This window comes from Sinohyriopsis cumingii, chromosome 4 (assembly GCF_028554795.1).
Source record: "Sinohyriopsis cumingii isolate HCF-2022 chromosome 4, ASM2855479v2, whole genome shotgun sequence".
Classification (NCBI taxonomy): Eukaryota; Metazoa; Mollusca; class Bivalvia; order Unionida; family Unionidae; genus Sinohyriopsis; species Sinohyriopsis cumingii.
Genome location: NC_142964.1, coordinates 74622510 through 74649837, shown reverse-complemented (window position 1 = coordinate 74649837; position 27328 = coordinate 74622510). Strand labels below are relative to the sequence as shown.

Sequence of the window (27328 nt, the reverse complement as noted above, 5' to 3'; positions counted from 1 at the left end):
TGTGTCAGTCGTCGAGCTCTCGCGCTGCTAGCACAATATTTCGTGCATTAAGGCTTCGTCTTTATAGTGCATCCTCAGCGTCAGAAAGCCTACTGTGTCATCAGTTGTTAAGTATAAATCGTAAATATTATGTTTTTGTATTGCCTCTCTTGTAATACTACTCTATGATCTTAAACTAAGTAACAGAAAGGAGGAAAATCAGCACGTTATGTAAAACCTTGCTAACAATTTAATTGTCTATATCGTGAAATGAAAATTTAAGTTGAACTTATACAGTATAATTGAAATCAATGATTCCTCTTTAATTAAATATAAACACAAATGAAATGTGTGCTGAAACTGAAACAAGAACAAGTACTAGGAATTATCAAAAACTTCTTATATTTGTTTTCCATTCTGTTAATCAATAATTACAATAATCGAGTAAGGAGCGACCTCAGAGTGCTGCAAAGCCACTATTAAAGCCAGACATGACTTCTCGATTATGGAATAATTTATGTGATGCTTGATTCGCTTTAATCAGAGAAATAGCACGCAGGATGATCAACACTATTTTTGGTCTTCTTGAAATTATAATCCACCAACCCCTATTTCATTTGCATAAACATATATTTGAAAGGATTGGTTGGAAGCAGGTGCTAAAACTATGGTCCCATTCATATTACGGCCTTGAATGTATCAAAAGAATATTTACATTTTTAGAGAGATAAAACAAAATTGGTTTTATAAAAAATACACATTGTTCAGCGGTTCAGCACTTATGCAAATATTTGTGCAAAAGTTCCGATAATATACGCCCATTATGAAAACTGCATCAAATACTTTTTATTGATATGCACTGTGAATTTAAAAATGACCTTAATATGTCCTAAAAATGTTACCAAACCATAGCAAAACTACAATTCACTAATTTGATGTCATATTTGCACCACCGAGCCTATTAGAGAATTTCAGACTGGTCTCCAGATGATCTTTCCAATTGTCATTATATATGATGACGACATCGATATTCGCATGACAATTATATAGTCCAGTTTTTACGATGTTTAAAAAGGCTATGGATTGTGGAAGGAGAATTTTTCATGCCAAACAGCATTATTTTATACCGGCGAAGATCATCTGGAGTTGCAAATGCTGAAATTTCCTTTGCTCTTTTAATAAATGGAATTTGAAAAATCGTGTCAAAAGTTCAAACCTGGTGAAATATTTTGCATTTGAAATTTTGTCAATGCAATCAACGATTCTTTTATACAGGTGTAGAAATTACAATTTCAACGTCATGGCAGATTTTATTGGTTCATGTTATCTGGAACAGCTGCAAACAAATGCTCATATTAACAGCCATTTTAATTTACCCTTTTCTTCTGGGTGTAGATCTGAAAGTTTCTGGTCTAGACTGTTTAATATAATTACTAGTTCTGAACATTAGTTAAAACAAAATCACCGCAGTCCAATTACATCTCTGCGTTAAAATCTTCACTGTGTGCGAGGGGTACAACTAAATTTATTGAATGATTAATAGGACTATCTCTGGGAATATACTCCTTAAACATATTATATGGCAAAGTGGTTTTAGTTTTTTTCTTTGCCTCCCATGAGAGCTAATGATATAACTTAAATTACTTACTTTCTGTTTAAGTGTATGAGGAACATAATACTTATCCTGTAAGACAGCCTTCACTCTATGACCTGGATGAATACTCCCTTCTTTTTAATGATTATATTGCAAAGATATAATCAAGACTAATCTCCGAAACTTCGTTTGAAAGAGGTTTCTCTTGCAATAACTTTAATTATCCACGGACTTTGTGTCCCAGTCGAGTTCAATAGGACCAAAACCGAATGAATCTTTAACGGATTAAGTAACAGCAAACAGCAAATGATCACCCTCATGCCAATATTTTCCCATATTAGAGCTTTATAACCGAATAATATACTTCAGAGTCTGGTGAAATCTTCCCCTAGCTCCTTGATTTTCGGGCTGATATGCAGACGATTTAAACTCTTGGATGCCTGATTTATGCATAACTTGTTCAAAGCGTCCTGAAATAGATTTAAACTTGACCAGATAGGAGGGATATTTGAATGTCAAAAAGTGTTTTCAAAAATCCAACTTTTTTCAAAGCTTTTAAATTTCTTTTGGTTGTAATATTCCTTAAAAGAAGTGCTTCTGGAAACTGTGTGGACGCACGTTCTATGATCAATAGGTATTGGTTTCCTGATGTAGTCTTAGGTAAGAGACCAACACGGTCTACCATTATTCTGATAAATGGTACGTCAAATACAGGAATAGGTTGCACAAGAGTCTTATGTTTCTTTTGGTTGGGTTTTCCTTTCATCTGACAAATGTAAGAAAATCTACACTATTAAGAACATCAATTTTAAATTTAGGAAGAATAAAATTCACGGAAGATGTTATGATAGGTATAAATGCCAAGCAAAGGAAGCTACAAGGGCTAGCGAAAGAATGGCTTGTATATGCGACTTACGAACAACAATTGGATAGCTCACTGACCACTCTAAAGTGGTTCCCATGTCTATTAAGGACCACAGCTTTTACACAAAAACAGAACATTTGTATGGTTTCAGTTTTACTAATAGCCCTCTGAAACGAAAATGTAATCTCAGAACCCTGGTCCTGTTCTGCAACGAGTGATTCATGTTTGCACCCTGATTAGAATAAAGAGAATGCATAGTAAGAAAGAGGATCACTGTGACCAATATATCTTGCTTATTCCATACCAAGAACAAAAGTGACAACTTCAAAAGACTGGCCAATAAAAATGTCAGCTAAATGAATAATTTCTGATCAACACCGTTCTCAAGGTAAGAGGTCGTTTGGCATAGCTATAGTTACCTCAAAATCGATGTACAAATCAGAGATTTCATCTTCAGTAGGGTCAACTCTTTGATCCAAACAAGGATTGTCAGTTATGAACCGCGATTTAACCTCCAGCTAGGTCATTATCTTGTACAACATGAATACCCTCAACAGGTAAAGAAAATACTGTTCCCACTGTCACGTGTCCTAAGTCTAATCCTGATGACAGATTGTCACAATGGAGAGAACCATTAATAAAGCCGCACCCAGCTTCTTGAATAAATACATTTTCCCTATAAGAATACTTCTCAGACAAATGCAAATGGTCTGTTAATAGAACACCCTTAGATGCCCATATATCCCTTAATAATTTATTAGGGATTGGCTTGGCAAAATCACCAATCATTGATATAGAACCTTCATAAACAATGGTTCATATTTTTTTCCATAATAACATCAGACTGAGATTTTTGTGACAAAACTAATACATTAAAAGAAAGATTTGGAATGGCCTCTTAGAAATAATAACATTTTGAATAGCTTTGTTTTTATTCTGTTGCTACTTTGCCAATCGGTAGCAATCAGAAATAACGTGTCATTTATTTTGCAATAAATGCGCATATGAGAAGTTTGACTCCTCAATTTTGTGTTAGACTGAGCTTTAGAAGTAATATTATGAGACTGATACGGTTTGTCGCTAAGAATACAGATGAGAGAATTAGTGACAAATGAACCTCTCTGAGTCAATAAATAATAGTCTAAACGTTTCATCCTTTGCTCATCAAGGTAGGTCGTGACATCAGTAATGGGGGCAATTCTTGCACTGTTCAACTAATATGCAACACGACCATCAGTAATGGGGGCAATTCTTGAACTGTTCAACTAATATGTAACACGACCATCAGTAATGGGGGCAATTCTTGAACTGTCCAACTAATATGTAACACGACCATTAGTAAAGGGGGCAATTCTTGAACTGTCCAACTAATATGTAACACGACCATCAGTAAAGGGGGCAATTCTTGAACTGTTGGGGGCAATTCTTGAACTGTTCAACTAATATGTAACACGACCATCAATAATGGGGGCAATTCTTGAACTGTTCAACTAATATGTAACACGACCATCAGTAATGGGGGCAATTCTTGAACTGTTCAACTAATATGTAACACGACCATCAGTAATGGGGGCAATTCTTCAACTAATATGAGTTACCTAAGGTTAACCATAGTCTTCATCAACTTTCTTGGCAGAGGACCTCTTATCAAACATTAGTTGATTCTCGCTTGCAAATTCGAAATGAGTGTGTCCAGTTTCTTTTCGACACTTTCAGCATCTTTTGTGATATGCCTCTAGTACCAGTTCATAACGGTTCATGATACAACCCTTTACCACTTGATAATTACGACTTTCTGGTACATACAATGAATTGTGGATTTCACGAGATTTGCCAATAAACAAGCATTGTAATAATAAAGTTCAATGTTGTCTGTGCCATTTCATATCTCCACCAATTTTTTCAAAATACGGAAAATGTTAATCTATTTCTTTTTCCTTAAATGGGAGTACAAATATATTCTTTCTGGTAACATCAAAACCTAAACATGGGTGTAAAGGGGCAGTGTCTTCTGCTGGTCAGTTCTAATTCTTGTAATCTAAAATGCTTTCTTATTGTTATTTTTCTCTATGCATCTGTGTGTCCCAATTTCTTTTCCTCTGAATTTACCTATCTTTAATTTGAAATTGCACTTCTCTTTCTTCTTCCCTTTCTGGATTTGCCTTTCTCTTTCTTAGGTTTGGTTATGGATTTCCATCAGTTTTGGTTGAAGCTAAACCTTCCTTAACTCTTTTACAGTCCACTTTTTTAATTTCAATTCTTTACATTTCATTTAATTTTAGGGCCAGGTAGAGATATACTAAACAAATCTTTACAGACTAGATTGTATTTTCCACCAAATATTGTCTAAAAATCTGTTTTCATTCCTCTTTTACTAAACATGTTTTTACGACCGAACTAGAATAATGTCTGGAAAAGCTCTGTCACTGCGTCCATTTTTAAAGACTCTTACCCTCCCAGTGTAGGATTTAAAACAAGTTCTCCACGTTGGATGAACCCTTTAAACCTTGTTGGTTTCACTATAGATTTTTCAAGTATTTGAAATTAAAATACCAAAGATAAAGACACCTCCAAAACAGTCTGAATTATATTTCAAAACAAATTAAATTTCTTTCCGAAAAATGAAACCAATTGATGTCCTGGACGACCCCTCTATTTCTAATATGACTCTAGGATCTTAAACTTAGTAACCGAAAGCAGCGAAATGAATAAGCCATGTTCAACTTCGCAAAGAATTTAATAAGTTATAAAGTCCAAATCAAACAGTAACTACGATTTTTATGACTAAAATCCAAAATAATCCTAAAAGTTATATCACAAGTAAAAAATCATATAGTGTTCAGATCAAATCCCATGTTCTGAATGTTGATGTACCAGATCCTTGAATGTACTAAATTGTAATTGGTCGTAAACGTATTACAGTGCCATTGTAAAGAATATCGTGAATTGTAATCATAATCTCTCCAAAGTGTTGCTTTAGTTGAGACAGTCATATGAATGAGCTCTTACTAATTACGATAAATAATTTTAAAAAATGGTTACACTGAAATTAAATCTAAACACAAGACAAGATACATATGCAGCCTGATATCAACATATGAATAATGCTAGGAAACTTGAAATAAGAATAATTATACCCATTCTCTCTTTATATACATATCCGTTACTCTTTTACGATCATATGTCGCAATGCATCCATGTGACTTATTTCACACTACCTGCCTTAACTGGAAATACAACCAATACCATCCAATCAGAAAATTATTCCAATCCACACCTTGGTAGTTCTATGTAAAAAGATGATCTACTTTCATGGATCAAATGTCAAACACACAATTCAGATATACATAACACTTGTATCAGACCATCTTTCTCTCTTTCGTCGAAGATACGTGTAAACGATATTGCGATTCGTCACTGCATAAGCCGGATTTAACTCGTGGCAGAATTTGAAACCATCCGGGCAAACATAATTAATGGTCTTAAGTCAAAGATGCCTATTGAAACTAACTTCTCCGTGCATCGCATTCATTTACCGTGATGTGTAGATAGATATATAAATAGATAGACAGACAGACAGACAGACAGATAGATAGATAGATAGATAGATAGATAGATAGATAGATAGATAGATATGTGTGTATATATGAATGTGCAGTATAGGTATGTATGTGTCTCTGTATGTTGTTTTGTGAATGAATATGCTGACAAATGTATATTCCCATATATATTAGTATATTTAAAATATAAATAACATAAATACAAGCAACATTTCTGTTAATCTTTTCAATTTTCTCTGAATTTAGCATTTAGCATTATGAATGTGTTACATGAATGCATCATCTATTTTTATGTCAATAAAACCTCTAAAAGATTCGACTCATTTATTACCTTCAAATAAGCTTACATTTACTGTCACCTTTTTGCATCTTTAAATGTGACTTATTTCACACTACCTGACTTAACTGGAAATACAACCAATACCATCCAATCAGAAAATTATCCCTATACCTGTTTGCAGATTCATTATCAATGATGAGTTTAAAACTAATCCACACACCTTGGTAGTTCTATGTAAAAAGATGATCTACTTTCATGGATCAAATGTCAAACACACAATTCAGATATACATAACACTTGTATCAGACCATCTTTCTCTCTTTCGTCGAAGATACGTGTAAACGATATTGCGATTCGTCACTGCATAAGCCGGATTTAACTCGTGGCAGAATTTGAAACCATCCGGATAAACATAATTAATGGCCTTAAGTCAAAGATGCCTGCTGAAACTAAATTCTCCATGCATCGCATCCATTTACCGCGATAGATAGATAGATAGATAGATAGATAGATAGATAGATAGATAGATAGATAGATAGATAGATAGATGGATAGATAAATAGATAGACAGACAGACAGACAGACAGACAGATAGATAGACAGATAGATAGATAGATAGATAGATAGATAGATAGATAGATAGATAGATAGATAGATAGATGTGTGTATATATGAATGTGCAGTATAGATATGTATGTGTCTCTGTATGTTGTTTTGTGAATGAATATGCTGACAAATGTATACTCCCATATATATTAGTATATTTAAAATATAAATAACATAAATACAAGCAACATTTCTTTTAATCTTTTCAATTTTCTCTGAATTTTATTTTAATTCCTTTCATCGTAAACTGACGAAATCTACCTGTTAGAACTGCATATATTTTTGTATTATGGTTGAAAGATTTAGCATTATGGATGTGTTACATGAATGCATCACCTATTTTTATGTCAATAAAACCTCTAAAAGATTCGACTCATTTATTACCTTCAAATAAGCTTACATTTACTGTCACCTTTTTGCATCTTTAAATGCACGTATGCTTTTGCAGTATCTTGGTCTCCCGTGTTGCATTACTATTTTAATGAATGTTATGTACATGTCCCCACTAAGTTGCAGATATTATCGCCTTATAAAATTCTTTCAATTCACCTTTCTCTCGTACAGTTTTCCTCGTAAAAAAAAAAACTTCATCGTCAGAAACATTTGAAATTCAGCCATTGAACAGTTGTCATCCAATAAACGTTTAACTCTCAAATCATATAAACAAGATCAAGCCAAGAAAACAAAGGAACACATTGTACAACACAAAACGAACGTCACACTCAATACATTTCCCACAACATAGAACGTGGAATGAACCTTACGGAATTCTTCTTTACGAACGCATATGCTGTAATCAAGGTTTCCACCTGGTTTGGCTTTCCCGAACATGCGAGAATACAAAAAATGGTTCAATTTAAAAAATACAATATTATGCAAAATATAAAATGCGCAACCATAACGATACTATAAATATCTCATCTAATTGTTAAGCACAAATAGCCTCTGTATCCAAAATGTTTGTATTGACGGTCAACTCTTGTCTTTATACCGATTATCATTTTAGGAGCAAACAAAAACTCAGTTGTGTTTGATATAAATCATGATTCGAAAAATATTGAATTTAGATATCATTAGGTAAAGAAACTCATGATAATAACCTCAAAAGATTACTTTAAAGAAAACGTTTCTGACAATAAAAATAGAGAGAGCATGGACAATACTATTAACAAGAAACTATATTCTCATTCGTTTATTGTAGGAAGTAAACCATCGAGTTCAATCGACGATATTAATTATACGCATTTAATAGTAATATTTGCATTATTCCATATTTCATAAAAGTCTTTTATGTTGTTCTTTCATTCGTGATTTAAATGTAGTATAATGACCTTTTTATCTATGGTAATAACTGTGAACGTGTATGATCTCTGTCTCATTGAATGTCAGGAATTCTCTGATAAATTATAAAGTGCAACTGTCCATGTATTCAGACATTTTCATTTAGATAAGCATGTACCACGAAATCTGCTGGGGTTTTTTTTAGTGCTTTAACTCCTTTCTCGAAATTGGACAACTACCAGTTTCATTTGTATTTGGGTCAAAAGCATGCTGAGATTATGATCATTTAGTTAGTTATGTGCTGTTAATTGAAAAATGAGATTTAAAAAACTATTTCTTCCTTATGAATCTATTCATTTCTATGAAATCAGTGTCTGTTTAATATACTTAACATTAGTCTTAATGTTGCAAGCATATGACGTATTTATATTTGATTTTAACACAGCAGGAGGAAGCAAAAATATGTTTGATGATTAATCCATACTAGGGTGTTGAGTGCTCTTTTGATGACACTGGCGATACTCGTATTTGAAGGATAAATTACTATTCGCATTACAAAAGAAAGAAAGAAAGAAAGAAAGAAAGAAAGAAAGAAAGAAAGAAAGAATGAATGAAAGAAAAAGAAAAGAAAGAAAGCAAGAATAGACATTTGTATTGCTAACGATCATCAATGCTATTTAAAGAAAAGCATTTATTGGAGATAAAAGTGCAAAATGAAACGACAAGCTATATAAGTATGTATTCCGATTCACGTAACTAATTGAAAATATTGCCATGAAACATTTAAAGCAATTATTAGTTTCCAAGTCACGTTAGAAAAACGTTGCAATTAGGATCCTTCATATAGACTTATATATGTGTGACTAGTTGTATATCACATCTTAATTATCTGAACAATAACATTACCTTTTTCCAGGTATTCTGCAGATGCTAATGAGGTAAAAAAAAAATCAAGCCTTTAAATGTGTGCTTTTCTTCCAAATCATTTAATAATATGAGACATGTTTATTGTACCTAATTCGTATTTTGTCCTTGTTCCTTACTTACCCTGCAGGTATATCATAAGAAATCCCGTCATCAACCGTGCTTAATCGGAAGAAATAACAGTGTTATGATAATTTCACTCCGTCTGATCTACCGATCGTATAATATATATATATATATATATATATATATATATATATATATATATATATATATATATATATATATATATATATATATATATATATATATATATATATATATATATATATAAGAGAGAGAGAGAGGGGAGATAGGGAGAAAGAAAGAAAGAGAGAGGATATTCCCATAGATGAATATAAAAATACATTTAGATTATATACAAATCATCCTCACACATTATTTAATATAGAACGATAAACATGTTACAGCTAAATGGGGACAACTATTATCGTCAAGTATAGTGTTTATTTCTTCGGAATGATAAAGAGCATATCACAAACGTATGAGAGTAAGGTAAAATACAAAATTCATTTTTATCCGTTAATTTTAAAGTATACATGCTAATAAAGAAATTGGATTTTGGTTTAAATTTTATTGAACAATCATGTTTTTTTTGTTTTGAAGCTATATAAATTACGTATGTATAATCGCATGATTTATATGACACGCAGACGGGAATTTGTTCACACCCCAAAAATTAAGTATGCAATTAATCTCCGGTTCACTGAGACTATTTGTATTCGAAGATCTAACTGACATTAAAAAACCGTACATTTATTCACCTCACAGGCGAAACATTACAGTCACTCAATTTATTGATAGTTTCACGGTTTTATGGGATAAACTTCCATATCGGACGTATTGTCATAACAAAAAAATAGTCTTCATTTTGAAAAATTCTTCATACATGTTTCCTATCAATCGTACATTCTGGGACTATTGCAAAATAAAGCAGATTGTTTCAACATTTAAATGATAATTACACTTTCCATACTTTGAAGGAAATGCAGCTTAAATTTAACATGAGGAACGGAATTCAACGGCTCCAAGTCTTAAGTCACCATTTATCATTTACTTCGGACATCTGATCAGATTTAATAATCTGTGACGTAGTTTATCAATGTATAAAGCTTCACATTCGCACAAATTAAATGAACAAGTTTCATAACTTAATGGTTGTAAATATTTATAAAAAGGGTTATATTGCCTGCACCTCCAACAACAACACTATAGGGACATGAGGATGGTTTCAGTAGGCTCTGCATAAGTAATATGGTACTTCTTATGAGTACGGATCTAGTTGAATTACATGACAGTTTAGCATGCCAAATTCATGTACTGACACCTGTATTTCTTTTAACATACGGACACATCATATTTTCAATTAGACAATAATCGAATCTATTTCCTTGAAACAATCCCTACGTCACCATAATTTATGCTAAGCCATGTCTTCTGGGATTTTTTGTATAAATAGCAATTTAGCGTGAACTCACAGCTATTCAAGCTCAATTTGTACAAATAAACAGAGCAAAGATGTCAAAGGCATCCATCTTTACCTTTTTCCTCGTTTGCAGTCTGATGGTCATCCACTTCTCTGCAGCTCAAGGTAATTATGATTTTAGTGATACGACTGTTACATGCTTTCGTAGTCATCTTTGTCATTACCATATTTGTGATCTTCGTTCATTCAATTATCTTTACTTTTATTCCTAGTGTGAACAATATCGTCGACCTTAGTACAAGACACAATATACCTATCATTATTTTAACAATGATTGATATAGTCAGTTTCTTCGTTGTCTGAAACATCATCATGATCATCTTTACTTTGATTATAATGGACATGATGATCAACATTGTTCTTCTAATCGGAATTGTCGAAAAGTATTATCACCTCAGTTTATATTGTAGTTTCGAGTGGTGAATACAGAAACCAATGTGAGAGTTCAAATGTTTCAGACTTAATATACGGAAGCAGATAAGTCGGAAACAATGCAATAAAGACGGATATTCGAACATAATCGAATGTAACAACAAGAGTCGATTTATCTTTTTTCTTTAAGTATTGATGTTGTATCTCCTATTCTTCTTCTACCTGTTTTTCTTTTGCTTCGTTATCTTCTTTTCTTCTGCTTCGTTTTCTTCTTATTCATATTTTTAATCTTAATGTTTTATCGTCATCGTCTTATTCTTTTATTGCTTCTATTGTTATTATTATTCTCATTATTTTTCTGCTGATTATTACTAATACTTCTACTACACTACTACTACTACTGCTACTACTACTAATATTATTATTATCATCATCATCATCATTATTATTATTATTATTATTATTATTATTATTAGGCCTGTTCCCTGATTTCTGTCAATGCCGGCAGTACTGTCTAAATAGAGAGAGGGAGGATGGACCATGCGGAATTTATGACCCTTATGGAAGCAATTCCAGATCTGTTAGATGCTGTCCTATATTTGTCTCTCCTATATATTACTGAAACTAGCATCTCTATGGTAAATAATCTCGCTTTCACTATTCTACCTCAAATACCGTTTGTTACCGGATATCCTTCTCAATAATGGCATGAGCTGTTCTTTAAAAATAAACAAAAAGCCATGAGTAACTGCTTAAGCATCCAAATCGCGATGTTACCCTTTTAATCTCCATGTTCTGCCTATATCGGGCCTTCTCCGTTTTTTTATTACGCATCATCTCTCTTCTACAAAGTTCTTTTTATTATAGTCTTCAACATATAAATTCATTCGTTCGAGTTACTAGTTGGAAGTGTCAATAGTTGCAAATTAGTATCCCGTTAGTCAAATTCTCGAAATGTATAAAATATTTTGTTCACTCCGAGTCTGGTGAACTTATGATTCCTCTCTTGAAATTGATACTGAGTACCATACCTATCCTGAAAGTTAACCCTCTCCCAGTGTAAACATCTTTAAAGGATCTATACGGTTAACTAATAATCAGTTGTAATTACTTTGACAATAAAAAAGTTAATTGTAATTAATTGTGGCATATTTTATGTCATTATATCTCCCCCATTTGGCATGATAGTATGAAGAACGAATTATATGCATTCATTTAAATTTGAGATGATACCTTGGACGCTTCAGTTCTATGGACAATAAGAGGTATTGATAGCTGTTTGTCCAGAACCAGTATGATAGGTAATATTTTAAGACAGGCCGTTTTCTTTGGTGGGATGGGGGTGTAAATAGATTAAAGATAACCTAATACCTCCTACTGAAATTATCATTTATCTCATTTTGTTCACCTGTTAAGATCTTCGGTATGGGAAACTCACATATTTTTCTCGCCTCTTTGTGTCGCAGTTTAGCTCCATTTGTTGGTTAACCTCGTTATATGCTGGTAATCAGCCCAAGAATATAATACCACGATAGTTCCAATATACCTGAGTTTTGATTCACCATGACAAATATTCCTTGATCTAAATGCCAATGAGACAAATCGTATAATTGGTGATTTATGCCTGAACCTTTTAAGGCTGACTGGCTTAAAGTATGGAGGAGTAATATTGTGAACCATATTTCCTTCACGTTTATGCATGCTTATCATCAGTATATGGTTACGAATACAGGATGCAGTTAAGTTAAAATGAAATTATCCTTTTGTTCTTTCAGATACGACAGTGACAAAACCGTTGATGTAAATGTGACATGTGAAAATAAAGCGCTTTGTAAAATAAACCGAATCTGTCATTTTGTTTTCCTTAAAGGGTTCCAAACTATATATGATAATACTATCGTATACCATTATTCCAGTTCTACCAACCATTTTCATTCTACTTTGAAGATGAAATTGATATTGTGTAAATTTTGTATTTTGGATGCTTTCCAATATGGAATGTTTCTTCTGTCTGTCTTCATTGCTGCAGCTGGGAACGCAAAAAAGAGGTGCATGTTTGAAACGTTTTGTTCTTCGCTTCCTCTGTTTCATTAACCTAACCAGCAAGGCATCATTTTAAGCGTCCAATTAAATAAGATCAAAGTGTCCTCCTAACGTAGTGGAATTTCTTACTATGCCTTGAATCTTGGCTTGTCCTTCTGCGTCTTTCCTCTTGTGAATGGATTGTTTTATCTTTTAATACAAGATTTAATATCTCTCTCTGTCTCTCTCTCTCTCGTTTAGTGTCACTTTGCACACCAGCTTCATCAGAGCACACTTCGTCAAACACACTCTCCTAAACATTTTTCTTAACAAACTCTAATGTTTCGAGGGTAGATTCAGAATATGCCCTTAAACAGCCCAACGTTAGTTACACAGTACTACTCCATTATCCGCAGCGGCAGAAGCGGCCATTTGCATCCAACAACACTTGATTTCTAAAATTTACAAACTTCTGTGAACATTTTCTAATAATTTAAAATGGGTAGCAATAATCCATTCCCGATGTACTATTTGTGTACTCTAGCCGAAAACCCTAACTTATAGAACTAGTTCCAGGTTCGGTCTGCCATACAGAAAGTTAAGCTGTCCCGTACGGAATCAGAAACTGAACGTTTATGAGGGACATCACATCAGCGATGTAAGATTAAATGGTATGTAATAATTAACAAAACAAGAATGCGGTTTGGTATATTTTACACATTTTCAACATTTTAGCTGTACTCCATGAATGAGTTCCAAAATGAATAGGGAATTATAAGCCTTCGAGTCACTATATATATATATATATATATATATATATATATATATATATATATATATATATATATATATATATATATATATATATATATATATATATATATATATATATATACATATATATCAGTCGGTAGTTCTTTTCGCTTCCAAATGTGATATGTGTTTTCCGGTTTCTTTTCCACAGTCTGCATCAGATACCAAGTTATAACCGTTTAACATGTCTCCTTTAATCACATGATTAATGGTACTTTCGTGTACCGACAGTGAAGTGTAGACATCACGAGATTTGTCAATAATGACATATGGTAATAGGAAAGTCTAATGTTCTTTTGGCCACTGCAAATCTCTACCATTATTCTCAAAATAATGAAAATATAGATCTACTTTTTTCATTTAAAGGGGCAGTAACCAAATATTTCCTGCAAACGCCAAACTAGAACTTGTTTCTAAAGAGGGAGTGCTCTCAGCTAGTCATTTCTAATTCTTTGAATCTAACGCTTTTTATTTCTCTCTCTCTCTCTCTCTCTCTCTCTCTCTCTCTCTCTCTCTCTCTCTACACCTCCTTTTCCTCTATCTGATTTGTATTTAATTTAATTTTCCTACTTTCTCTTTTGCGTTTGAATTTGCCTATCTTCTCTTTGCAATGTTGTGACATTTAATAACTTTCAAACTTGTGTCTGAACTCTTTTATTTCTTACTTCGTCTTTTACGGAATATGCTTTACGTCCGGAATAGAATAATGCTTGCATAAACCGATCAATCCCTCCTGTTTTAAAGACTCACACCCTTCCTAGGTAGAATTTGAAACAAAGTTATCCACTTTGGATGACATTAGGAAAGGTTATTGGTTTCACTCTAGATTGTCAAAATATTTGAAATTACAGTGCCGAGGATTATAACCATTACGAAAATGAATTTACAGTTCAAACATAAATTGAAATAACTTTCAAAAAGGTTTTCGTCCATTTGGAATCCCGTATGTGTCCCAAATTTGACTGAAGTTCTGTAAAATTAAAATAATTTAATTCTTCAATTTATAAAATGAAGTTATAGAAACAACGTATCATTTAAATCCAAAATTATCTTAAGGTTCGATCACAAGTCCAAAAATTTAGATTGTTCAAAAAGAAATGCCGCTGCTGAAGGTGCTGATTTACCAAGATCCTTGAATGCGTTGAAGTACCAGTAGTCATGAATGTATCACAATGGCATTGTGAAGGCTGTCTTGCAATGTCCTGTCCATTAACATCTTTTTCACCATTTTCACGTGGAGCTTTCCTTGTACTTGAACTTCTTCATAAGGAACATTTGAAATGCAATTGTTAAAGAGTTGACATGGTACACAATGAATCATCGACTCTCAAGTCATATTAAAAAGTCAAAAGAAAACCAGGAACATGGTATGAAAACTCAGTTGTGTTATCTAGAATTAGCAACATAAAACGAACGTCAACGTCAAATATATTTTCCACAACATAGAATGTATAATTAGCTATATATTCCCTTTCCTTCGCCATCATTCTTCAAAGCGTCGGGTGTTATCATAGTTTCCACGTGGCTTAACCTCCAAGAACATATGTAATTTTTCTTTATAATGGCCCTATTAAAAATAATTCACTTAACAAAAACTTAATGATTACGCTTAATTAAAACTGAACAAGGATGATGATGCCGTACATATATCATCCATTGCATTCTCTATCCGTCCATTACAATATATATATATATATATATATATATATATATATATATATATATATATATATATATATATATATATATTCTAATAATCATTACATAGTAAACATTGCTCCAGCATGATCACTGAAAGCATCAAAGAGGCAAAGAGACAGACAGATTGGCAGGCTAGGCATAATCAATGTGATCCATAACTTGTGATAAGACAATGTCATCATTGTCCTTTTATTGTCTCGTTCCTTCAGAACCTGTTAAAGCTTGTGAAAGATATTCCCCTATGCGACATATAGAGATCCAATTTTTTATTTAATAAGTGTGGGAATAATGCTATCTCAACTCGAACGGCATATCAAACCCACGCATTACAACGGAAACAACTGCGGATATAATAATATAAAAAAAAAACTAACAATTAGAGACAAAATCGATAGGAGACTGCTAAAATGGGATGCCAAAAGGGGAATATTGTTTTGTGTTAAGAAGGAGCTGACGGATTGTACAAATAGCGTTTGAGCTTTTCAGATTTAGGCAACAGTTAAACAGCAGATTCCCACATGATCTGTCAAGATGATTATGAAATCTACAGACCTTCGGCTCAATAATTGCTGGTTACAGCCTCTAAACTCCACCAATAAGGTCCTACCAAATTCAAACCCACCTTAATCGCTCATCTAACTAATACTTCGGAGTCGAGATAGATCAACGGAGAGATCGTTGGTCTCGTAATGACAGTGGTCGGGAGTTCAATACCCGACCACGCCAGCACAGGCCGAATGATTCAGTATATCTTTTTGAATGGCGTGTGGCTCAAATCTTCACTGTATTGGTATATCAAAAAATGTGCTCAAAGTGACTTTAAAATCAACAAAAGCAAAACACCAACTCAGACGTAGTATATGATTGTAGATATACACGGTTGTGCATGCCAATATGTGAATAACTGGGTTCCAGGGCACTAGTCCTGAGGACCGATATGAAATGTCAAACCTCACTCGTTACTGCTCTTTTTGATATTATTAGATCTCCTCGCTCTATCATAAAAGATGTACCTTTATTTTCAAGTCAACAGTTTTCTTTAATTGTTAAAGAATTACAGGTGTCTCCAGTTCCAAATAGGTATATGTAAATGTGTCAGCCTTACGGCAAGCGGGTTCTTCCATATACGATATTCGTTTCATTTTTACTGCTATTAACGTACCTGAGAATTTAATTTAATTTACGTAATTCTACAGACCCTTGCATAATGCGTTAAGCAGTCGTGTACATTTCATGAAATATAGTACAAACGTTGTTTTTGCAGAGCTTTATTGGAACCCCAAATTTCGTTCCATGCTTTGAGAGCATACTCCTTTAGCACACAACACGACTTCTGAACATTTTAGATTGTGAAGCACCTAATGTACAAAACACATAGCTTCACAATCATAAAATCACAGAATTGTTTCAACTTATGACATCCTTACAAGATTATCTAGTGCCCAAGATGCATTATACGGTAGTATTATTTTAAACTGTCAATCTTATTTACAAACATTTTAATTTCAGGTGTGAAACTTTGCATTCAGATCTATTGCTTTGTTCTCTAGTATTTGAAAGAACAAAACTTCTGACATCCGTTTAAATGGATCTAGTCGCCAGATTTGGATTTGTCTCTTAGATAAAAGCTACATTAGTGTTATTTTATATTCTCTCTGAATTCTTTAGAACCAACAACATAAAACAAAATGACTATATTTTGCGATTTTTTTACAAATGTAACCCTTTTGTAACTGTCTCATTTTTAAAGAAGAAAAGTACAATTTTACCTGAATCATAAAGTTCAAAAGACACCGAACAGTGTACAAAAGATGAATAAGCAAAGAAATTGTTTTTTTCACATTGGCTACAAAGGTAAGAGATCTATACATGGCATCAAAAAAGCTGAATATCATTGCAATGTTGTGACTAGTCATCATCGTCAAAATTGTGTCTGGTCTGGATTTCATGAAACATTTCGTTTGAATGCATCAACAACTGCGTTATCTTTGATTGATATCTGTTTCATTAAAGTTTGAACACAGACTGCAACTTATTGGATACATCCGATTTAGTGTTGGAAACTTATCAGGACACAATCTCTTGTGCCCAGATGGAGGGGTTGTAAAATTGGAAACATGGATTGCATTATATACCGTTGCTCATCTGATACATATCGGATCCCAGCATCTTCAGTTTTGGTAGTTGTTGTGTCATTTTAAACGGTGTTGAGGGCTAAGTACTACTGAAGCAACCATTCGAAGAGATCTTAGGTGGAATTCCACCTCGTCGGACAATCAATTATAAGATCGTTTGTGAGCAGGTTTCTATGGCAGTGAGCTGATTAGAGGCCAGGACTGTTCGACGGAAATATGCAAATGTACGTTTTGCTGCTGCAGTGGTGCGAACTGAAGCTGGGAAAGCATTAAAGGCACCGTGGATCTATAAATGAAGCGTGTGACCAAAAATCTAATCTAGTGGTCATTCAGGTTTTCTACACAGACTACCATAGTTGAAGCTTTGCATTTACTGGTTCCCTATCTTGAAAGTGCTTTATTCCAAATTCTGCAAAAAGCTTCGCAATATCCGTCGAGATAATACTACAAGTGTGTCAATCATCAAGCACTCGTATTGGAAACACAATATTCCGTGCATTCCAGGATTCGTCTATATAGTGCAACGTCAGCGTCAGGAAGCCTTACGTGGCATCAGTTGTCTACGTATCGGTTGTAAATATTATGATTTGGTTTTGGATGTCTTTCATGACGACTCTATGATCTTAAACTTAACAATAGAAGAAGAAAAATTAGCAAGTTATGTAAAACTTAGTAAATAACTTAATTATCTAAATCGTGAAATAAAATTTGCACATGAACTTACGTATTATGAATTATATCCAAAACAAGTGTAGAATCATTTAGTACTTGCAATGAATTATAAGTCTGATTATGCTGATAAACCAATATCCTTGAATGTGCTGAAGTGCAAACAGTCCTGAATGAATCAAAATTGCCTTGTGAAGAACGTCTTGGAATGAATTCACAATAATCACAAAAGTTTGCTATAGTCCGGACACTCATATAAGCTCTTAGTGATTTTAGTAAATAATTTAAATAAATGTTTTCTCTGACATTGAATCTAGACACAACATTAAATACATCTTGTGTTGATATTGAAACAAGAACAAATAATAGGAAATATCAATAAGGACAATTGTTCAATTCTCTCTTTATATACGTTTCCGCGAATCTATTACGATTCTATGTCGAAATGTGCATATAACTTATTTCACAATGCCTAACTTATGTTGAAATAAAGCAGAACTTAACCGTCTACTCCGAAAATTATCCCAAATGTAAGCAGGTTCATTATCAATACTGAGTTCAAAACTAGTAAGCACCTTTTATAGTTTTATCTAAAAATATAATCATAGATCACACGTCAAACACGCAATACAGATATACATAACAACTCCCCTCAGAAAGAAAAAGATATATTTATACAACATTGTCCTTGTACATATTAGCCAAACATACATATGATACTATAATAATAAAAATACATAGGAAGATGTTGCATGAATGACGCAAACATATGTACAAATTAAATCAATAAAACATTTATGTATATGTGAAAGTGCATCTGCGATTAGACACATTAACAGTTTAATAATGAATACGGTTATTGCTGAAAGAGTAACAAAATCAATTACACCTTTATTCAAAATCCCTTTTGACTCAGCTGCACCACGAAAGTATCTAAGTCATGAAAGCGCCTAGTTCAATATTATCCAAATCAAGATTAGTTTAAACACAAAAGAAGTTTAAAATTAACTATTTTTACTTAACGTAACATTTCCCCCTGTATACCGCCCTTACTTTTGCAAGAAGGACAAAGTAAGGAATGATCAATAAGATATTAAGATAACATGGACCAGGATCTACAATTAGTCAACGAATAATTTCACACATATAACTATTTCTTCCTTATGAATCTATTCATTTCCATGAAATCAATGTCTGTTTAATTTATCTAATATCGGTCTTAATGTTTGCAAGCATATGATGTATTTATATTTGATTATGACACAGCAGGAGTAAGCTAACGAAAGTTTGGTGATTGGTGCATACTGGGGTGTTGAGTGCCCATGACACTTTCTATACTCGTATCTAAAGGATAAATTACTTCTAGCACTAATTATTTGATAAAGAAAGAAAGAAAAAAAAGAAAGAAAGAAAGAAAGAAAGAAAGAAAGAAAGAAAGAAAGAAGAAAGAAAGAAAGAAAAAAGAAAGAAAGAAAGAAGGAAAGAAAAAATGAATGAATGAATGAATGAAAGTTAAAGAAAGAAAGAGAGAAAGAAAATAGATAGTTGCATTGCTAACGATTATCAATGATGTTTAAACAAAATGAAAGAAAGAAAAAAAGAAAGAAAGAAAGAAAGATAGAAAGAAAGAAGAAAGAAAGAATATATATTTGTATTGCTATCAATCATCAATGCTGCTTCAAGAAAAGAAAAAAGATAGAACGGAAGAAAGAAAGAAGAAAGAAAATAGAGAATAAGAAATAAATAATAGATTTTTGTATTGCTAACGATCATCAGTGCTGTTTAAAGAAAAGATAAACGAAAGAAAGAAAGAAAAAGAAAAGAGAGAGATAAAGAAAGAAAGAAAAAAGAAAGAATGAAAGAAAGAGAGAAAGAAAGAAAGAAAGAAAGAAGCAAAGAAAGAAAGAATAAAAGAAAAAGAAAGTAAAGACAGAAGGAAAGAAAGAAAGAACGAGAAAAGAAAGAAAGAAAGAAAGACAAAAATAATGAACGAGAGAAAGAAGAAAGAGAGAACGAAACAAAGAAACAAAGAAAGAATATATATTTTTATTACTAACGATCGTCAATGATGTTTAAAGAAAAGAAAGAAAGAAAATATATATTTGTATTGCTAACGATCGTCAATGCTGTCTTAAGAAAAGAAAGAAAGAAAGAAATAAGAAAGACAGAAAGAATAGTAATCTGCCTTGCTAATAATCATTAATGCTGTTCCAAGAAAAGGAAAAAGATAGAAAGAAAGAAAAGAAAGGGAGAGAGCAAGAGAGAGAGAGAGAGAAAAAAAGAAAGAAAGAAAGAAAGAATGAAAGAGAAAGAGAAAGAGAGAGAGAGAGGAAGAAAGAAAGAAGAAAGAAAGAAAGAAAGATAGAAAGAAAGAAAGAAAGATAGAAAGAAAGAAACAAAGAAAATTATATATTTGTATTGCTAATGATCATCAATGCTGTTTAAAGAAAAGAAAAGAAAGAAAGAGAGAAAGAAATAAATAAAGAAAGAATGAATGAATGAGAGAAAAAATGAAAGACAGAAAGAGAGAAAGAAAGTACAAAAGAAAGGAAGAACGAATAAATATTGGTATTGCTAACGACCATCGATGCTGTTTAAAGAAAAGCATTTATTGGATATGAAAGTACAAAATTAAAAGAGTTTTTAAATAAGTATTCCAGTTTACGTAACTACTCGTTCATTGTGCCACGAATCATTTGAAGCAGTTATTAGTTTCCAAGTAACGTTAGGAACACTTTGTAAATGGGATCCTGCATCTAGATTTATGTATGCCTGGCTAGCTGTATATCACATCTTAACAATATGAACAATAACATTACCTTTTTTTCCAGGTATTCTGCACATGGTAATTAGGTAAATAAATCAAGGCTTTAAATGTGTGCTGTCCTTCCACATCCTTTACTAAAGTGGGACATCTTTATTGTCTCTAATTCGTATTTTTTTATCTTGTTAATTAGTAACCCTGCAGGTATAGGTTAATAAATCTCATCAGCTGTGGTTATTAGTAGAAATAGCAGTGCTATGAAAATTTCACAATGTTTGATCTACCGTTCGTTTATTGATGCGATATATATTAAAGACAGAGAGAGAATATTCCCATAGATGAAGATACAAATACATTTAGATTATATATAAATAAACCGCATAGCATTTAATATAGAACGATTCACATATTGCCGGTAAATGGAGACAACCATTATCGTCAAGTACATTTGTGGATTTATTTCTCCGCAATAAAAAAAGAGCATATCTCAAACGTATGAGAGTAATGTAAACTATAACATGTATTATTCATCATCTTTCTTTAATTTCAAAGTATACATACTAGTTAAAGAAATTTGAATTGTGATTTTAGTTTTACTTAACAATCATTTTCTTGCTTTGAAGATATATAAATTACGTATGTAGAAATGCATTGATTTATATGACACGCAGACAGGAATTTGTTCACACCCCATAAATTACGTATGTAGAAATGCATGAATTATATGACACGCAGACAGGAATTTGTTCACACCCCAAAAATTATGTATGTAATTAATCTCTGGTTTACTGTATATACAAATCTATTTTTTAAACTGGGACAATTTGTATTCTAAGATCTAACTGACATTTCAAAACCATAGATGTATTCACATCTCAGGAGAAACATTACAGTCACTCAATTTGTTGATTGTTTCACGGTTTTATGGGATAAACCTTCATATCGGACGTATTGGCATAACAAAAAGTAGTCTTTATTTTGAACAATAATTTTCCTATTAATCTTACATTTTGGGCATATTATAAAATCATTCAGATGGTTTCAACATTTAAATGAACATTACACTTTCCATATTTTGAAGGGGATGCCGATCAAATTTAATATGATGAATGGAATTCAACGGTTACGATTCTAAGTTACCAAGTATCATTTACTTCAGAAATCTGATCAAATTTAACAATCTGTTATATAGTTTATCACATTATAAACCTTCACATTCCTCACATCTTAAATGAACAAGTTTCATAACTTAATGATTATAAATATTTATATAGAGAATTATATTGCCTGCACTTCGGAAAAGAACACTAAAAGGGCCTGACGACGGCTTCAGTACGTACTACATAAGTAATGATGCCTTTGTTATGGTACCGGATCTAGTTGAATTACATGACAGTCCAACATGCCACATTGATGTACTGACACGTTCATTTTTATAAAAAAATACGGACACATAATATTTTCAAGTAGTCAATACTCAAAGCCATTTCCTTGAAACAATCCCTACCTCGCCATAATATATGCTAAGCCATGTCGTTCCGGGATTTCTTGTATAAATAGCAATTTAGCGTGTACTAACAACTATTCAAGCTCAATTGTTACAATTAAAACAAAGCAAAGATGTCAAAGGCATCCATCTTTATCTTTTTCCTCGTTTGCAGTCTGATGGTCATCCACTTCTCTGCAGCTCAAGGTAATTATGATCTTAGTGATACGAATGTTACATGATTTCTTTTACATTACCATATTTGCGATCTTCCCTCATTCATTTATCTTTACTTTTATTCCTAGTGTGAACAATATCGTCGACCTGACTACGAGACAAAATATACCTATCATTCTTTTACAAATGATTGATATAATCAGTTTCTTCGTTGTCCGAAACGTCGTCATGATCGTCTTTATTTTGAATATGATGTACATGATAATCAACATTCTTCTTCTAATCAGAATTGTCGAAAGAACTATCACCTCAATTTATATTGAAATTTCGAATAGAGAAACGAATGTGAGAATTCAAATGTTTCAAGCTTAATATATCGAGGCAGATAAGTCGGAAACAACGCAATAACGAGGGAAATTCGAACATAATCGAATGTAACAACAAGAGTAGATTTATCTTTTTCTTTAAGTATTGATGTTGTACCTCTTATTCTTCTTCTACCTTTTTTCTTCTGTTTCTTTATCTTCTTTTCTTCTGTTTCGTTTTCTTCTTATTCATATTTTAGTCTTAATGTTTTATCTTCATCGTCTTATTCTTCAATTCTTTCTATTGTTATTATTATTCTCATTATTTTTCTGCTGACTACTACTACTACTACTACTACTAATAATAATAATAATAATAATATTATTATTATTATTATTATTATTATTATTATTAGGCTTGTTCCCTGATGACTGTCCATGCCGGCGGTACTGTCTACATGGAGAGAGGCAAGATGGACCATGCAGAATTTACGACCCTTATGGAAGCAATTCCAGATCTGTTAGATGCTGTCCTATATATTACTAAACCCATAAACTCTACGGTAAACAATCTGTCATTTACTTTCTACCTTAATGTCGTATTTTACCTAGCATGCTTCTCAATAATGGTATGAATTGTCGTTTGAAATAAATTTTAAAAAATGTCAAGAGGAACTTCTTAAGGCATCCAAAGCGTGACATTACCCCTTTATTTTCATTGTTGTGCCTATATCTTGCCTTTTCCGTTTTTGTTCGCATCAACTCTGTTCTACAAACTTCTTTTTATTATAGTCCTCACCATTCAAATTTATTTGTTCGAGTTACTTGTAGGAAGTGCCATATCAGTAATCCGTTAGTTAAAATCTGGAAATTTATAAAATATCTGGTGCACTCCGGGTCTGGTGAAAGTATGTGAGTATCATACCTCTCCTGAAAATTTACCCTCTCCCGGTGTAAACATCTTTAAAGGATCTCTACAGTTAACGTTAACTAATAATCAGTTGTAATTACTTTGACAATGAAGAAGTTCATTGTAATTAATTGTAGCATATTTGATGTCATTATATCTTCCCCATTATGCATGATAATATATAGAAAGAATTATATACATTCATTTGACTTTGAGAATTAACATTGGACGCTTCAGGTGCTGGACAGTAAGATGTTCATGTCTTGTGGCTCCTCCAAGCTCCAATATAAAACATAATATTTTAAGTAAGGCCATTTTCTTTAGCGGCGAGTGTAAATAGATAAAAGATAATCTAATATCTCATTTTGATCACATTTTAAGATCTTAGGTATGGCAAACACACATATTTATCTTGCCTCTTTGTATCTCAGTTTAGGTCCATTTGTTGGTCAAACTGATCATTTGATGGTCAAACTGACTATTTGTTGGTCAAAGTGATTATATACGGGTAATCAGTCCAAGAATATGATATCACGAGTGTTCCAATATATCTGGCTTATGTTTCATCATAGCAAATTGGCAGTGATATAAATGCCAATGAGTCAAATCTTATAATTGGCAATGTAAGCCGGAACCCTTTAAGGCAGCAAGATTTCAACACCAAGCATGGTTTTGCGTGCCATAATCTGTGTAAAGTAATGTTTAAGAACATAAAATATTTAGATTTTGGTTGTAAACTCGGTGACCTCAATAATTATGTAGTTGTAGTCAAAAATTGCATATCAAGAAACATGAAGAAACGAAACGAAATAACACTTATATGAAGAAGTTGAAGGGATATAGCAAATAGAATACACGAACATTTATTTTGTTTCGGTCTTAGCAGCATAATACTTTGCAAAGCTAGAACACGTATAAAAAGATAGATCAATGGTTTCAAGCGGATTAAGACGTCAGTCTATCACCACCACTGCTACGAACCCGCTAAAGCAATCCATCTTTCATTGCCACCATTTTGTAACTTTTACTTGGTTTAATGAGTATCTCTTTCATTAGCCATTTTTTTAAATATAGCTAAAGGTATTCTAATTGTGCAGCAAACATGCAGAGCAACCAAGCCATGTTGGATGACAGATTGCCATAATATGTATGCAAATTTGGCATACTCATACTCATTAAATTGGCATACGATACAAATGCCTCTGATTGGATTAAATAATATAGTTCTACATTATCATTCTAGTCCCATAACAACATTATGGACAACTTGTGCCATATTATCTTAATATCTTATATTATGTTTCATAGAAGTATAAGAGGTATATAGGGCAAAATGAAATGTGAAGATAAAATATTTCTATTTTAAACTATATTTGCCGATAAGCCACTCTTCGTTTTGGAACAGTACAAATAAGCTTTTGTCACCCTCATAATTTCATGGTGGAGCATGTTCAAAACGATTTACATAAAAAAGTGATTTTCATTTTTAACCCTTTCTACAGTAATCTGAATAATTACTAAACCCCCTTCTGTATGCATGCTAAAGACATGGTCTGTCGGTCCATCTGATGTGTCTTTATTTTAATTATATAAGTTGCAAATACAGTGTGTGTATTCGTTTTTCAGGTGAAAATTTAAAGTATCAAGGTGTTACAATGTGAGGCACATTTTCTTCATGTTTCTGCATGCTCATCCTTAGTATATATCTACGAATAAATCATGCGAGTAAGTTAAATTGAAATTGTTCTTTTGTTCTTTCAGATACGACAGTGACAACACAGTTGATGTAAATTTTACTTTTGACATAGAAAAATAAAGCGCTTGTAAAGTAAACTGAATCTGTCTTTTTATTTTCCTTACAAAGTTTCGAAACAGTATATAATAATGCTATCGTATAAACTTACACAAATTATGCCAGCTATTCTCGCTCAACTCTGAAACCGAAATTGATTTGGGTAAGTTTGGTATTTGGGATGATTTCCATTGTGGAATTTTTGTTCTATTTTCATTGCACGTTATAAAAATTGTGTTCTTCGCTTTCTCTGTTTCATTAACGTAACCAGCCAGGCATAAATTTAAGTGTCCGATTATATATAGATGAAAGTGTTCTCCGAACGTGGTGGTATTTCTTACTATGTCTTTAGTCTTGACATGACCTCCTGAATCTTTCTTATTTTGAAAGAATTTTTTAAAACTTTCAACGCAAAATTTCAGTTGCAAAGTACTTGCACCTTTTCTCTCTCTCTCTCTCTCTCTCTCTCTCTCTCTCTCTCTCTCTCTTTTCTGTTTAGTGTCTCTTTGCACACCAGCTTCATCTGAGGACTCATTATCAAAGATCCTTTCCTAAATATTTTTTAAAAAACAGTAAAAGGGTTATATAAATTTTAAAAAATTATGAAACAAAAGGCAAAAGACTATTATGTATACATAAGTTCATAGATTAGTCCTTATACAGTTTCTACTCTGCGCTCTTGGCTTGACTTTTGTATACATTAAATAGAGCATCACCTGTCACTATCCAGCAATAGTCTGTAAGCATTAATGGGCTCCATTTGCCCTAATAGTGTGTCTCCATTGTTGCAATGTCCTGGTGAAATCTCTAACCGTACTCGACGCTAATTGCTGAGGAATTCGGTGCAAAAACAAAAAAGATGAGAGTGCAACAAATGTATCTTTAGTGACATATTGCAACCAAGGCTTTTGTATGCCTTGAGGAGGGTTTCAACAAACTCCTTGTTACTCCATCACACCAGCGATGTTATTGCAGGCTACAAGATCACCTTCTATGAAGAAGAATGGGACACGATCCTTTTGACGGTCACCGAACATGGAAACCCTAACATGATCTGCCAGGAGATTCCACTGCTGTAGTCTGGAGCCCAACAGGTCTGCCTTACTCTTGGATAGCTCCAAATCCCTGACAAGGTCATTACGTTCACCTTGTGTTACGAGGTGTGGTTCAGAGGAGGAAGATGGTAGAAAATATGGGTCTTGTGACATTGATGATTCATGACTAGAAGTTAAATCCTCTTCCTCTTCCTCGTCTTACTCAAGTGAGAAGGATTCTGGTGCACCAGGAACCGGCAGTCCTTCTCCTTGGGGTGCTGAATGTATAGAAGATAATGGCATGTTTGGATAACGCACAGTCCACTTTGTATTCTTTGACATACCTTGCCCAACTAGAGGCACCACGCGGAAGCAACAATTGTTGATATGATCTGTTGGCTATCTACAAATCATTGGCGCTGCAAAAGGCACAGATTTCCTTTAACTGTTCAACAACTGGCGAAGATTTGTTGCACAAGTGTTGCAGCATATCTCCAATTTTTAAGCCAAAAC

The 27328-nt window shown here is 33.0% G+C and overlaps 2 long non-coding RNA genes across 2 annotated transcripts; both read left to right on the top strand.

Annotated features, from left to right (window-relative positions):
• Positions 1-10612: 10612 nt before the first annotated feature.
• Positions 10613-12848, top strand: LOC149801466 (uncharacterized). Its single transcript, XR_016420462.1, has 3 exons — positions 10613-10740; positions 11484-11645; positions 12783-12848. It is a non-coding gene; the product is annotated as an uncharacterized LOC149801466 (long non-coding RNA).
• Positions 12849-22646: 9798 nt separating this feature from the next.
• LOC149801465 (uncharacterized) lies at positions 22647-25822 on the top strand. Its single transcript, XR_016420653.1, has 3 exons — positions 22647-22804; positions 23496-23642; positions 25751-25822. It is a non-coding gene; the product is annotated as an uncharacterized LOC149801465 (long non-coding RNA).
• Positions 25823-27328: the final 1506 nt, after the last annotated feature.